This window comes from Triticum urartu, chromosome 5A, assembly GCF_056163025.1.
Source record: "Triticum urartu cultivar PI428250 chromosome 5A, HENAU_Tu73, whole genome shotgun sequence".
NCBI classification, from domain to species: domain Eukaryota; kingdom Viridiplantae; phylum Streptophyta; class Magnoliopsida; order Poales; family Poaceae; genus Triticum; species Triticum urartu.
In genome coordinates, this window is record NC_141877.1 from 53542733 (window position 1) to 53557514 (window position 14782).

Here is a 14782-nt window from a genome sequence, read left to right on the forward strand (position 1 = left end):
GTTCATCTCTTGTATCCAATTCTTGTCTCCAAGTCCGGGATTGGTGCTAGTAGGTTGCTAGTAGTGTTAATTACTCCTTGTAGTTGATGCTAGTTGGTTTAATTGGTGGAAGATCATATGTTCAGATCCTTTATGCATATTATTACCCCTCTGATTATGAATATGAATATGCTTTGTGAGTAGTTATGTTTGTTCCTGAGGATAAGGGAGAAGTCTTGCTATTAGTAGTCACGTGAATTTGGTATTTGTTCGATATTTTGATGAGATGTATGTTGTCTAGCCTATAGTGGTGTTATGTGAACGTCGACTACATAACACTTTTCCATTATTTGGGCCTATAGGAAGGCTTTGGGAAGTAATAAGTAGATGATGGGTTGCTAGAGTGACCGAAGCTTAAACCCTAGTTTATGCGTTGCTTCGTAAGGGGCTGATTTGGATCCATATGTTTCATGCTATGGTTAGGTTTACCTTAATACTTTTGTTGTAGTTGCGGATGCTTGCAATAGAGGTTAATCATAAGTGGGATGCTTGTTCAAGTAAGAACAACACCCAAGCACCGGTCCACCCAAATGTCAAATTATCAAAGTACCGAACGCGAATCATATGAACGTGATGAAAACTAGCTTGACGATATTCCCATGTGTCCTCGGGAGCGCTTTTCCTTATATAAGAGTTTGTCCAGGCTTTTCCTTTGCTACAAAAAGGATTGGGCCACCTTGCTGCACTTTATTTACTTTTGTTACTTGTTGCTCGTTACAAATTATCTTATCACAAAACTATCTGTTACCACTTATTTCAGTACTTGCAGAGAATACCTTGCTGAAAACTGCTTATCATTTCCTTCTGCTCCTCGTTGGGTTCGACACTCTTACTTATCGAAAGGACTATGATAGATCCCCTATACTTGTGGGTCATCATGCTCATAGATGTTTTCAGGTGATATGGGTATATATAGGAGGAAGAAGTACGACGGTGGAGCTGTGAGGGGCCCACGAGGGTGGGGGGCGTGCCTACCCCCCTGGGCGTGCCCTCCTGCCTCGTGGCCTCCTCGCTTCTTTCTTGACGTCCACTCCAAGTCTCCTGAATCACGTTTGTTCCAAAAATAACTCTCCCGAAGGTTTCATTCCGTTTGGATTCCGTTTGATATTCCTTTTCTGCGAAACACTGAAATAGGCAAAAAAATAGCAATTTGCACTGGGCCTTTGGTTAGTAGGTTAGTCCCAAAAATAATATAAAAAGGTATATTAAAGACCATTAAACATCCAAAACAGATAATATAATAGCATGGAACAATAAAAAATTATAGATACATTGGAGACGTAGCATAGGACTTTGCATGCTTCTAGTGAACCTGTTGTTGACACACCTAAGAATCCCAATGATATTTCTATTTCTGATGCTGAAACACAATCTGGTAATGAACATGAACCAAGTGATAATGTTAATGATGATGTTCATGTTGATGCTCAACCTAGCAATGACAATGATGTAGAGATTGAACCTGCTGTTGATCTTGATAACCCACAATCAAAGAATCAACATTATGATAAGAGAGACTTTGTTGCTAGGAAGCATGGTAAAGAAAGAGAACCATGGGTACAAAAACCCATGCCTTTTCCTCCTAAACCATCCAAGAAAAAGGATGATGATGATTTTGAGCGCTTTTCTGAAATGATTAGACCTATCTTTTTGTGTATGCGTTTGACTGATATGCTTAAAATGAATCCTTATGCTAAGTATATGAAAGATATTGTCACAAATATAAGGAAGATACCCGAAGCTGAAATTCCCACCATGCTTGCTAATTATACTTTTAAGGGTGGAATACCAAAGAAACTTGGAGATCCAGGAGTACCAACTATACCATGCTCCATTAAAAGAAACTATGTTAAAACTGCTTTATGTGATCTTGGAGCCGGTGTTAGTGTTATGCCTCTCTCTTTATATCGTAGACTTGAATTTAATAAGTTGACACCTACTGAAATATCTTTGCAAATGTCCGATAAATCAACTGCTATACCTGTCGGTATTTGTGAGGATGTGCCTGTTGTGGTTGCAAATGTTACTATTTTAACAGACTTTGTTATTCTTGATATTCCCGAGGACGATAGTATGTCGATTATCCTTGGTAGACCCTTTTTGAATACCGCAGGGGCTGTTATTGATTGCAATTAAGGAAATGTCACTTTTCATGTTAATGGTAACGAGCATACGGTACACTTTCCGAGGAAACAACCTCAAGTCCACACAGTATCAATTCTATTGGAAAAACTTCAATGATTACTATCAGATATTTTGAATTTCCTCTCCCTACTGCTAAGAAGAAATATGATATTATTATTGTTGGGGACGTGCATATCCCCGTTGAGGTAACCTAGTGTTATTCGAAATTTCTCTGGTTTCATGCGATTCGGAATGAGTTTGTTAACAAGACTTGATCAACCTTGTTAGTGGATTTCTTTTGATGAGCATCAGATGGATGAAGTTAGAAAGCACAACTTTATGTACCCTCCTTTTACTTTCTGTTATTTAGATTTAGTAAAGCAAAAATAGTATTTCCTGTCTGTTTTCTGAATTATCCTTGCAATAAAAAATACCCCGAAAATAAAAGTTCTCCAAATGTCCTGAAAATTTTATATGATTTTTTCTAGAATATTTAAGAATTATTGGCACTGAGAACACACTAGGGGGCCTCACCACCTGGCCACGAGAGTCCAGGACGCGCCCTACCCCCCCTGGGCACACCCCTTGCCTCGTGGACCCCACGTGGGCCCCCTCCACTTATTCTTGAACCCACACACTTCGTCTTCCTCCAGAAAAAATCATCCACCAGCTCAAACCCGAGTTCTAGCTCATCTTGCTGCCATTTTTGATCTCCTTGCTCAAAGCTTCATTCGCAAAACTGTTTTGGGGGATTGTTCTTCGGTATCTGACTCCTCCAATGGTCCAATTAGTTTTTGTTCTAGTGCTTTATTTATTGCATTTTTTGCTGCTTAGGTGACACTGTTCTTGAGCTTGCATGTCAAATTTATATGGTCCCAAGTAGTTTTATTGCATGATATGGCCTCTAGGCACTTGTAGGAGTAGCTGCTATCAATTTTGTTGAGTTTGGCTCACTTTTATTTTGAGTTACTAAAAATTTCAGAAATTTTTCACAAAAAGAAAATGATGAAAATATTGTTGAGAGGCTCTTCGAGCCGAAGCTCGAAGGATAAGTAAAGTGAAGAAAATAAGAAGCCCAAATATAATCTCCCTCGCACTGCAGAAGTTCGCCCGTGTGAATGGCCTTGTGATGAGTTCTTGAGAGAAGCTGGGATTTATGAAGATTTTTATTATTTGGCTGAGAATGCAGGCCTCGTCGACTTCCTCCGCGACCAGCGCGAACAGTATCTCCTCCTAACTAATATTTTCATGCAAATTTTTTACTTTCATGCTAAGAAATCACCACCTTTGGTGGAATTTCACTTATATGATGAGGTTAAGGAGATGTCACTTTATGATTTTTGTGTGGTTTGCAAGTGACCCTTTGCGAGCAGCATAGAGGAACCACATCGTAATGATGTGGAAGGGTTTATTGATATGATTGATGTAGGGGAAACGAGGAAAGTTTCCGATGCAAGAATTACTAGCATACATTTTCATGTTCTATGTTACTTTGCAATATTTGCTAGTAGATGCTTGATTGGTCATGGGAACAGTGGAAACCTTAGTGCCCCTGATATTGTTATTTTGCGCCATGCCTTGTTTTGTGATGCTAATTTCAGTTTAGGCGCTATTGTTGCTAAACAGTTAAATCTGAACCGTACGAAGGGTCCCATCTTTCGAGGCATCTTTGCTTCGCGCCTTGCTTCACACTTTAACATACCTATTAGGCATTATGAGAAAGAAGAAAAGTCACTGCCTCCTATTTTTCTAGATTATAAGAGTATGGTAGCGCATGATTTTATTGTTAAGGACAAGAAGAAGATGCTTAAATATAGATTGATATTTAATAAAAATTACTTTGAGATTATTACCTTGCCTGCTCCCTCTTTGTTTGACATATTTTCAGGCACGTACCTCATCTTGTCGGAGGCCGTTTATGCATATTGGAGCCTGACACCAGCTCCAGAGCCTAAGCTGGAACCACCACTTGACCCTTATCGATAGTCTGTTTATCAATGGAATCCAGAGGAGATCGCCAACCAGTGGCACCCAGATGACACTCCTCTGCACACCGGAGAGGGTCACTTTGATCCATGGGCATAGACCAACTTAGGCCAAAAGCCTAAGCTTGGGGGAGTACGTATTTCTCACCGACATTACATTCATGTTCACACACTCATGCCAGTTGTCGGTGCTCGTACTTTTTGATTGTATCATCCATGCTAGTTTATTTTCTGTTTTAAGCTTTCTTCTTGTGTGTTTGAAAAACCTTAAGAAAAAACTAAAAAAATTAGTTGTAGCTTTTAGCAAGTTTACTTTCCATGCCTGTAGTAGTAATAATTAAAAGAAAACCCAAAAATATTTTTCGTTCTTCTTTTCCTTGTTGGGAGCTTTCCCGTGTAAATAGTTGTATTTCTTTTCTTGTTCTTTGGGGGTCGAGAGGAGAAGACCATGATGAAAATGTTGAGTGGCTCTTATATGCATTATTTTTTATTTAACCAAGAGCCCATGTTACCTTGTCTTCTCCTGTATATTGAATGCTTGCGGATTCCAGCTTAGTCCAATGCATGTGCACTATTATTATTATCCACACCGTTCGGCCGTGCAAGTGAAAGGCAATAATGATGATATATGATGAACTGATTGAGATGAGAAAAGCTGGTATGAACTTGACCTATCTTGTTTTTGTAAATATGATTAGTTCATCGTTGCTGTCAGCCCATTATGAATGAAACATGTTTGCAATGACAATTAGAGATTATAGTTGCTCATGCCATGCTTAAGTAGCTAGGAGTTTATAATGGTTTACCTTGCGTGCCAACATGCTATTAAAATGGTTGTGATGTGGTATGATAGGGTGGTATCCTCCTTTGAATGATTCGAGTGGCTTGACTTGGCACATGTTCACACATCTAGTTGAAACAAAATCAACATAGCATCCATGATATTTATGTTCATGATGAATTATATCCTACTCATGCTTGCATTCAGTGTTGATTAATTTTAATGCATGTTCATGACTGTTGTCGCTCTCTAGTTGGTCGCTTCCCAGTCTCTTTCTAGCCTTCACTTGTACTAAGCGGGAATAGTGCTTGTGCATCCAATTCCATAAACCCCAAAGTTATTCCATATGAGTCCACCATACCTTCCTATATGCGGTATCTACCCGCCATTCCATGTAAATTTGTATGTGCCAAACTCTAAACCTTCAAATTAAATTCTATTTTGTATACTCGAATAGCTCATATATCAACTAGGGCTATCTGTATCTTCCATGCTAGGCGGGTTATTCTCAAGAGGAGTGGACTCTGCTCCTCATTCACGAGAAAATGGCTGGTGAGCGGGATGCCCAGTCCCATGCTCAAATCAAATCAAAATAATTGCAAACAAAACTCCCCCAGGACTGTTGTTAGTTGGAGGCACCCGTTGTTTTGGACAAGCCATGGATTGATGTTTGTTCGTGGTAGGGGGAGTATAAACTTTACCATTCTTTTTGGGAACCGCCTATAATGTGTGTAGCATGGAAGATATCGAGATCTCTCGGTTGTTATGTTGACAATGAAAGTATACCACTCAAAATATTATTTATCTCTATTTCAAAAACCGAGCTCTGGCACCTCTACAAATCCATGCTTCCCTCCGTGAAGGGCCTATCTATTTACTTTTATGTTGAGTCATCATCCTCTTATTAAAAAGCACCAGTTGGAGAGCACCGCTATCATTTGTATGCATTACTATTAGTTTACATTGAGTATGACTATGACTGGATCTCTTTTACCATGAATTACAATTTCCAATCAGCCCTTGATCTTCAGAGGTGCTCTACATTTATGTTTTGCGGTCTCAGAAAGGGCTAGCGAGATACCATCTTTTTATATCATATTATGATTGTTTTGAGAAAGTGTTGTCTTCCAAGATTTACTATTATTGCTCGCTAGTTGATTATGCCATTGATATGAGTAAACATGAGACCTAAATGTTATTGTGAATATGGTTAGTTCATAATCTTTGCTGAAAACTTGAATGGTGGCTTTACATATTTACACCAACAAGAGCAAACCGTTGTAAAAGTTTTTTCTTTATCACTTTCAGCTTGTCAACTGAATTGCTTGAGGACAAGCAAAGGTTTAAGCTTGGGGAGTTGATATGTCTGCAACGTATCTACTTTTCCAAACACTTTTTCCCTTGTTTTGGACTCTAACTTGCAAGATTTGAATGGAACTAACCCAGACTGACGCTATTTTCAACAGAATTGCCATGGTGTTATTTTTGTGCAGAAATAAAAGTTCTCGGAATGACCTGAAACTTCACGGAGAATATTTTTGGAATATATAAAAAATACTGGAGAAAGAATCAAGGCCAGGGGCCCACACCCTGTCCACGAGGGTGGGAGTGCGCCCCCTGCCTTGTGGGCCCCCTGGTGCTCCACCAACCTCAACTCCAACTCTATATATTCACGTTCTGGGAGAAAAAATCAGAGAGAAGGATTCATCGCGTTTATGATACGGAGCCGCCGCCAAGCCCTAATCTCTCTCGGGAGGGCTGATCTGGAGTCCGTTCGGGGCTCCGGAGAGGGGAATCCGTCGCCATCGTCATCATCAACCTTCCTCCATCACCAATTTCATGATGCTCACCTCCGTGCGTGAGTAATTCCATCGTAGGCTTGCTGGACAGTGATGGGTTGGATGAGATTTATCATGTAATCGAGTTAGTTTTGTTAGGGTTTCATCCCTAGTATCCATTATGTTCTGAGATTGATGTTTCTATGAATTTGCTATGCTTAATGCTTGTCACTAGGGCCTGAGTGCCATGATTTCAGATCTGAACCTAATATGTTTTCATGAATATATGTGAGTTCTTGATCCTATTTTGCAAGTCAATAGTCACCTACTATGTGTTATGATCTGGTAACCCCGAAGTGACAATAATCGGGATACTTACCGGTGATGACCGTAGTACGAGGAGTTCATGTATTCACTAAGTGTTAATGCTTTGGTCCGGTACTCTATTAAAAGGATGCCTTAATATCCCTTAGTTTCCAATAGGACCCCGCTGCTGCGGGAGGGTAGGACAAAAGATGTCATGCAAGTTCTTTTCCATAAACACGTATGGATATATTCGGAATACATGCCTACATTATATTGATGAACTGGAGCTAGTTCTGTGTCACCCTATGTTATAACTGTTGCATGAGGAATCACATCTGACATAATTATCCATCACTGATCCTTGCCTACGAGCTTTTCACATATTGATCTTTGCTTAGTTACTTTACCATTGCCACTGTTACAATTGCTACAAAACCGCTACTGTTACCTTTGCCACCGTTACCGTTACTTCCATGTTACTTTGCTACTAAATACTTTGCTGCAGATATTAAGTTTTCCAGGTGTGGTTGAATTGACAACTCAGATGCTAATACTTGAGAATATTGTTTGGCTCCCCTTGTGTCGAATCAATAAATTGGGGTTGAATACTCTACCCTCTAAAACTGTTGCGATCCCCTATACTTGTGGGTTATCATGTTGCTATGACTTTGCCATGCTTAATGCTTGTCACTTTGGGCCCAGGTGCCATGATTTCAGATCTGAACCGTTTATGTTATCATCATTATATTCATGTTCTAGATCCGATCTTGCAAGTTATAGTCACCTACTACGTGTTATGATCCGACAACCCCGGAGTGACAACAACCAGGCCCACTCTCGGTGATGACCATAGTTTGAGGAGTTCATGTATTCACTATGTGTTAATGGTTTGTTCTGGTTCTCTATTAAAAGGATGCCTTAATATCCCTTAACTAGTTTCCAATATGGACCCTGCTGCCACAGGAGGGTAGAACAAAAGATGTCATGCAAGTTCTTTTAATAAAGCATGTATGACTATTTACGGAATACATGCCTACATTATATCGATGAACTGGAGCAAGTGCCGTATCGCCCTAGGTTATAACTGTCACATGATGAATATCATCCAACAAGTCACCGATCCAATGCTTATGAACTTTTCCATATTGTTTCTGCTAAGTTACTGCTGCTATCATCACTGTTACACTTGCTACAAAATTACTGCTATCACTGTAACTATTATTATTGCTGCTGTCACTATTATCAAACTACCAAACTACTTTGCTGCTGATTACTTGCTGCAGATAATTAATGTCCAGGTGTGGTTGAATTGACAACTCAGCTGCTAATACCTTCAAATATTCTTTGGCTCCCCTTGTGTCGAATCTATAAATTTGGGTTGAATACTCTACCCTCGAAAACTGTTGCGATCCCCTATACTTGTGGGTTATCAAGACCTTTTTCTGGCGCCGTTGCCGGGGAGCGTAGCTATATTTGTTGAGTCACTTGGGATTATTACTATATTATCACTAGGAAGAATCTGAAGGATCCAAAGACTAAGATATTTCTCTCAAGGACGAGGGGATGTAAGGAACTGCCATCCAGTTCTGCTTTAGATTCACCTTCTATTATGAATAAACTTGCAAGAACACCACATGCTATTAATTCTGATATGTCGCAAGTTATTGATGATGCTACTTCTACTATGAATGATGCTAGTATCTTGCTTGATAATGATGATGTGCCACTTGGTGAATTTCTTGATAAACAAATTGCTAGAGTTATACAACATGATGTTGTTGAATCTGATGATGAGCTTGAAACGGAATCTTCTGAAACACCTGCTAGAACTAGCCTTCCTAGATATGAATTGCCTAAGGTAACAGAAGGTTATGTTATGAGTGAAGAAGCAACTAGAGATATTCTTTCTTGCAATGATAGAAATGATCTAGAGAAATTATTACAGGAGTATAAAGAAAAATCTCGGAATGCTAGAATAAAGTGTGACCCTAAGTTTGCAACTTCACCTATCTTTATTGATGATAAGGATTATGAATTCTCTGTCGACCCAGAGTTAATCAGTTTGGTTGAATCTAATCCTTTCCATGGTTCTGAAACTGAAACTATTGTGCCACATCTTACTAAGTTGAATGATATAGCCACCCTTTTTACTCATGATGAGAAAACTCGCTACTACTTTATTCTCAAATTATTTCCTTTCTCTTTAAAGGGTGATGCTAAAGCTTGGTACAATACTCTTGCTCATGGTTGTGTGCGTAGTCCTGAGGATATGATTTATTACTTCTCTAAAAAATATTTTCCTGCTCATAAGAAACAAGCTGCCTTACAGGAAATATTTAACTTTGTGCAAACTAAAGAAGAGAGTCTCCCACAATCTTGGGGGAGGCTTTGCTAGTTACTTAATGCTTAGTGTCGGTGTCAAAACCGGCAGATCTCGGGTAGGGGGTCCTGAACTGTGCGTCTAGGCGGATGGTAACATGAGGCATGGGACACGATGTTTACCCAGGTTCAGGCCCTCTTGATGGAGGTAATACCCTACGTCCTGCTTGATTGTTCTTGATAGTATGAGTAGTACAAGAGTTGATCTACCACGAGATCGAAGATGCTAAACCCTAGAAGCTAGCATATGGTATGATTGTTGTTGTTCTTGGTCCTACGGACTAAACCCTCCGGTTTATATAGACATCGGAGGGGGCTAGGGTTACACAGAGTCGGTTACAAGGAAGGAGATCTACATATCTGTATTGCCAAGCTTGCCTTCCACGCCAAGGAGAGTTCCATCCGGACACGGGATGAAGTCTTCAACCTTGTGTCTTCATAGTCCAACAGTCCGGCCAAAGGATATAATTAGGCTGTCCGGATACCCCCTAATCCAGGACTCCCTCAGTAGCCCCTGAACCAGGCTTTAATGACGATGAGTCCGGTGTGTAGATTGTCTTCGGCAATGCAAGGCGGGTTCCTCCTCCGAATACTTCATAGAAGATTTTGAACACGAGGATCGTGTCCGGCTCTGCAAAACAAGTTCCACATACCACCGTAGAGAGAATAATATTTCCATAAATCTAATATGCTGACGTACCCCGTAGTGGGACATCACACCACAGCCATGTCTTTATTTGAATCGTTTTTCATAACCAATCTCAGCGTGTTTCGCGTGGCGTTTTCCTTGGCACGTCTTGTCGAAGCAGAGAATGTGTCCCCTTTATTACGGGATTCTCATCAATGCGGACGTGGGTAACCCAACCATGCCTATGGGCAGGACTCCTAGATCTTAGGCAAGTCCGAAACGGCCACGAGGAGGACACTTGATATTCACCCTATTTATAAAGGGGACAAGGCTTTTTCCTCTCGATCTTAATCGAATCCGCCTCCCGCCTCGAGTTCCAACACACAAAGCTCAGGTTTAGGCAATTCAGACCTTCAACTATGTCCGAATCCAACCTTCAAGGTCGATGGATGCCTTCCTCCGTCACGGAGGAGGACATCAAGAAGTTGAGAGACGCCAGATATCTAACCGCTGAAATTTCTCATCGGCTGCCTGCCCGAGGGCAGGCCATCCCTACTCCCGAACCCAACAAGAGCGTCGTGTTCATCTCCCACTTCCTCTGAGGACTAGGCCTCGCTCTGGATCCCTTTGCTAGGGGTCTTATGTTCTATTATGGGCTAGATTTTCACGATCTGGCCCCGAATTCCCTTCTTCACATCTCGACATATATTGTCGTTTGTGAGGCCTTCCTCCGCATGAAGAGATGTACAAATTGTTCTTCGGACCACAAATAATGTGTCCAGACATCACTGAGGATGCAGGTCTGAGCTGCAATCACCCGGATACCCAAGTAAGTAGCCCCGCATCCGAACACACTATTCATTTATTTATCGCAACGATGCCCTAAAAAAGCCGCTCTTTGACCAGGATTGGATAGCGAAGGCAAAGTTGATCAGGTGTCTGCCCCCCTCCCTGAGACCTCACCAAATCCTGTGCTAACCAGGATGCTGGAGATCGCGCCTTATCAAGTGCCCTCAGGAGAGGATAATGGGGGGAACAAGGAGGCTAGAGCCTCCGCGAAGGAGGTTAGCTGGGGAGGAGGAACTGAAACTTCCTCTCCCCAGGGAAGGAAGAGAACCGCCTCTGAGGACCCGGAGACAATGGTCACCAAACGGGGGAAGAAATCTCCGCTAGAGGGTCCTGCCCTGGGGGATACCCTGGCCGCACTATGCCCTCAAGGGGATCAGCCCTCCACCGAGCTATAAGTAAAAGGGTACTTAATATTGAAAATATCTCGCTTTACCTCTGAGGAAAATAGCTGAGGCATTTATCTTGCAGTTCGGATCTTAGCCCTTCTCAGCAGAGCTCATCTTCAGGGGATCTTCTTCCAGAGATGATGGAGAGCAAAATGCCTCCCCCTGCCATACCGCCTCATGAGGCGGGCGACCCCGAGGTGTCGTCGCGGAGGGTTTCTCTTGATCCGGCAAGGCCAGAAGGTAATCCTATGGCCACCCGAAGTCCTCAGTATCCGGCCCTTGAAGAGAGCAATCAAAAGAGTCCGACACCGTCTGGTGTGCGGTCGGACGTACTGAGGGATCTGGTAGAGCAAGCGGCTATCTCAGAAGAGCACCGCACATTGATGGGTACGGTGATTGAAAGGATTTCGTCTGCCGAAAGCGGGTTGCATGAAGCCTTTATGAGTCTACTGATGGGTTTTGAGGTACACGAAATGATGTACATTTTTGACAGTACCGCACATTTTTAGATGTCCCCTGTGTAGATAGTAGCCCCTGAGACTCTGGTTGTCGTTGAAAACGGCGGCAAACAGAGGATCATAGTCCCAGGTAATAACCAGACCGCCTTTATGTGTAGGTGGTTGAAGCTCCGGTGGCTAGCCGAACTGATGTGTTTGCCGAACTAAGGCGGCAACTGGATGCGGCAGATGCCGACATCGTGCTTGTTAACAAGCGGCTTGACGAGGCACAGGGTAGGTGATTTTTCTGGTGATTGTTACATAGTAAGAGCAGCATGATGCCAGTATCTTTAATATGTCGTGACTGCAGATGGAGCTGCCACCGTGGAGACCCTTCGGGCAGAGCTTGCCCGAGCCAAGGAGCAAGCAAGGAGTAGTAATGCGGCCGCTTTAAAGGCGGCCGAAGAGTTAAGGGTCGAACAGGCCACGCATTGCAAGAGCAAAGAAAAATTGCCAAGATGGTTGTAGAGTTAAAAGATGTTGCTGACCATTACCAGCTTCTTGAAGAAGAAAACCAGGCGAAGGCGACGAACCTGGAAAAGGCCCGGGTTGCTGCCAAGGAAGCCCGCTCCAAAATTAGAGCGACGAAGGAGGAGCCGCATCAAGCTGCGGATATTGTATCTGGGAAGCCCTTCTTGTTGCGGAATAAGTTCGGGGATCCGAAGTATGCACCTCTGGACCGGCTATGGAGTTCTGCCGACACCTACGTGGATTTGGCTGCAAGTGCTGCTGATGCGGCCAAGTACTTCAAGGATCGGAAAGATCACGAAGTGGAAAAACTTTTTTGGTCACAGTTTCATGCTCCAGCCCGTCCGCTGCTGTTGAATGAGCAAATGGCCGAGTGGGCCGAGCTCCATAGATTATCCGGACTTGCCATGAGGTCCGTTGTGGATCATCTGTGGCCGAAAGGGCCAAGGCCGAATAGCTACTCTAGCTTAGTGCAACAATTCCTTGGTGTTGTGCCACACATCGATGCTGTAGAGAGGTCGGCGTGCATAGAAGGCTCGCGGATGGCCCTTGCCCGTGTCAAAACATACTGGGCGGAGATGGATGCCACCACTGTTGCGGCACAGTTATCGGCCATAAGCCGAGTGGCTGTCGAGCACTACTTTGAAGAAGTTCTTGAAGGCGCTCGTTCGATAGAGGCTCAGTGCTCGAAGAATATTATGTTTGAGTGACATGTATTCCCATTGTAAAAACCATGTTTTATTGAGTTTATCAAGGTTCTATTTATACTTTTGCCCGAAAGTACTATGATGCCTCATGTGCGGCCGTTTATGTATATATGTATATAACCTGAAAGATGGCAGTCGTCGGCTTCAACCCCCACGCATATAATGCGGGGGTGTTCGTAGAAGATGCATGTTCACACTTGATCCAACGTCTTGGTCCATTAAGGAGGTGATAGCGCAGCGAACTAGGCAATCGGACTATAATGCTTTAACACTTTCACTTAGCCAGAGGAGTTTGACAGTGGGGCTACTATATAGCCCGTGGTGGCTCCACGCACATCCGAATTCGGGGCGCATACATGCCTGGCCAGGAATCGGCCCTTTGTTAAGGTGGAGGAATCCCGAAGATTCCGCTAGGTCATCGAGTGGTTGACCAGTCTCACGCTATATCATGATAGTCAGTTTTCGGCTTTCTCTACTGAGGTTCTCGTCCGAATGAACTAGGGCACAATCGCAGTAGTTCTCCTGGTGCCGCCTTAGCCGGTAGAGGAGAACGTAAGGTAGCAAAACACAGGAGCCGGGCAAACCCAACAATTGACCAAATACATGATTCAGAGCTGATGCATATAAGGCCAAACTCGCGACGCCGAACACTCCCTAAGGTATTCGGTCTTTATGATTTAAACCGGGCTAAACGGTGCCCTTTGTAATAAGCCCCTATTGTCCAGGTACGCGCAATATTTTGACGTGGCCACATGCCAATACGTCAGCATCCTTCTCAATTATACTGAGAATCCGAGGGATGTGTATCAATAAGAGACAGTAAAAAAGGTTTACGCAGGGTCTTAATCTAAAAAGAATCCTTGGAACGGGTCCCTGCTGCACGTCTGCGCCCGTGTCTCCGTTGTGCCGTATCCTGGACGGGTGTAGCACGATGGTCATCTGTAAAAGAGAGGAACTTAGCTGAAAAGTTGTCGTGCAAAAGGTAGGTTATACTAAATAAACCATGTACAGTTCAAGATGAGTAAAGTTGAGCCTAATTGTCACTTGTTTCATGCGTTGAGCCCCTTGTATTGTTATAGGGGTATAGCCATCAAACATGTATCAATTATATATAGCTGCACCAGACTCGTCTAACCGCGTCTGTGGTCTTAATGACCTGTCAGATGCTCTAGTTGGTGAGGCCGTTTAGTGTGCGGCTCCCAAGGCAGCCGCACGGTCTTCCACGCGCAAGGAGCGCTCAATATTTCCATTTACTGTAATGATGCCACGTGGACCGGGCATCTTAAGCATGAGCGAAGCGTAATGCGGTATTGCGTTAAAGCGAGCAAAAGCTTCGCGTCCGAGTAGTGCTTGATAGCCACTTTGGAACGGAGCGATGTGGAAGGTTAACTTTTTGCTGCGGAAGTTATCGGGAAAGCCGAATATAACCTCTAGTAGTAGGGAGCCCGTGCAATGGGCTTCTGGGCCTGGCGTTACTCCTTTAAAGGTAGTATTGCTATGGCTGATTTTTGTTGGGTCTATCCCCATTTTGCGGACTGTGTCCTGATATATCAGGTTTAAACTACTGCCGTTGTCCATGAGGACTCGTGTGAAGTGGTATCCGCCAATTATCGGGTCTAACACCAAGGCAGCCCATCCTGCATGCCGGATACTTGCTGAGTAATCCCGATGATTAAAGGTGGTCAGTTGGGACGACCAGTGGCAGAACTCCGCGGTGATAGGCCTTGGGGCACGTGTCTCTAGGAGTGCCGCTTTGTTTCTCCCCTTCATCATGTGTAACACATTTACTATTTTGATTTCTGGTGGGAATTTCTTCTGTTCCCCAGTGCGTTTCTTGCGAGGCTCGTCCTCGTCT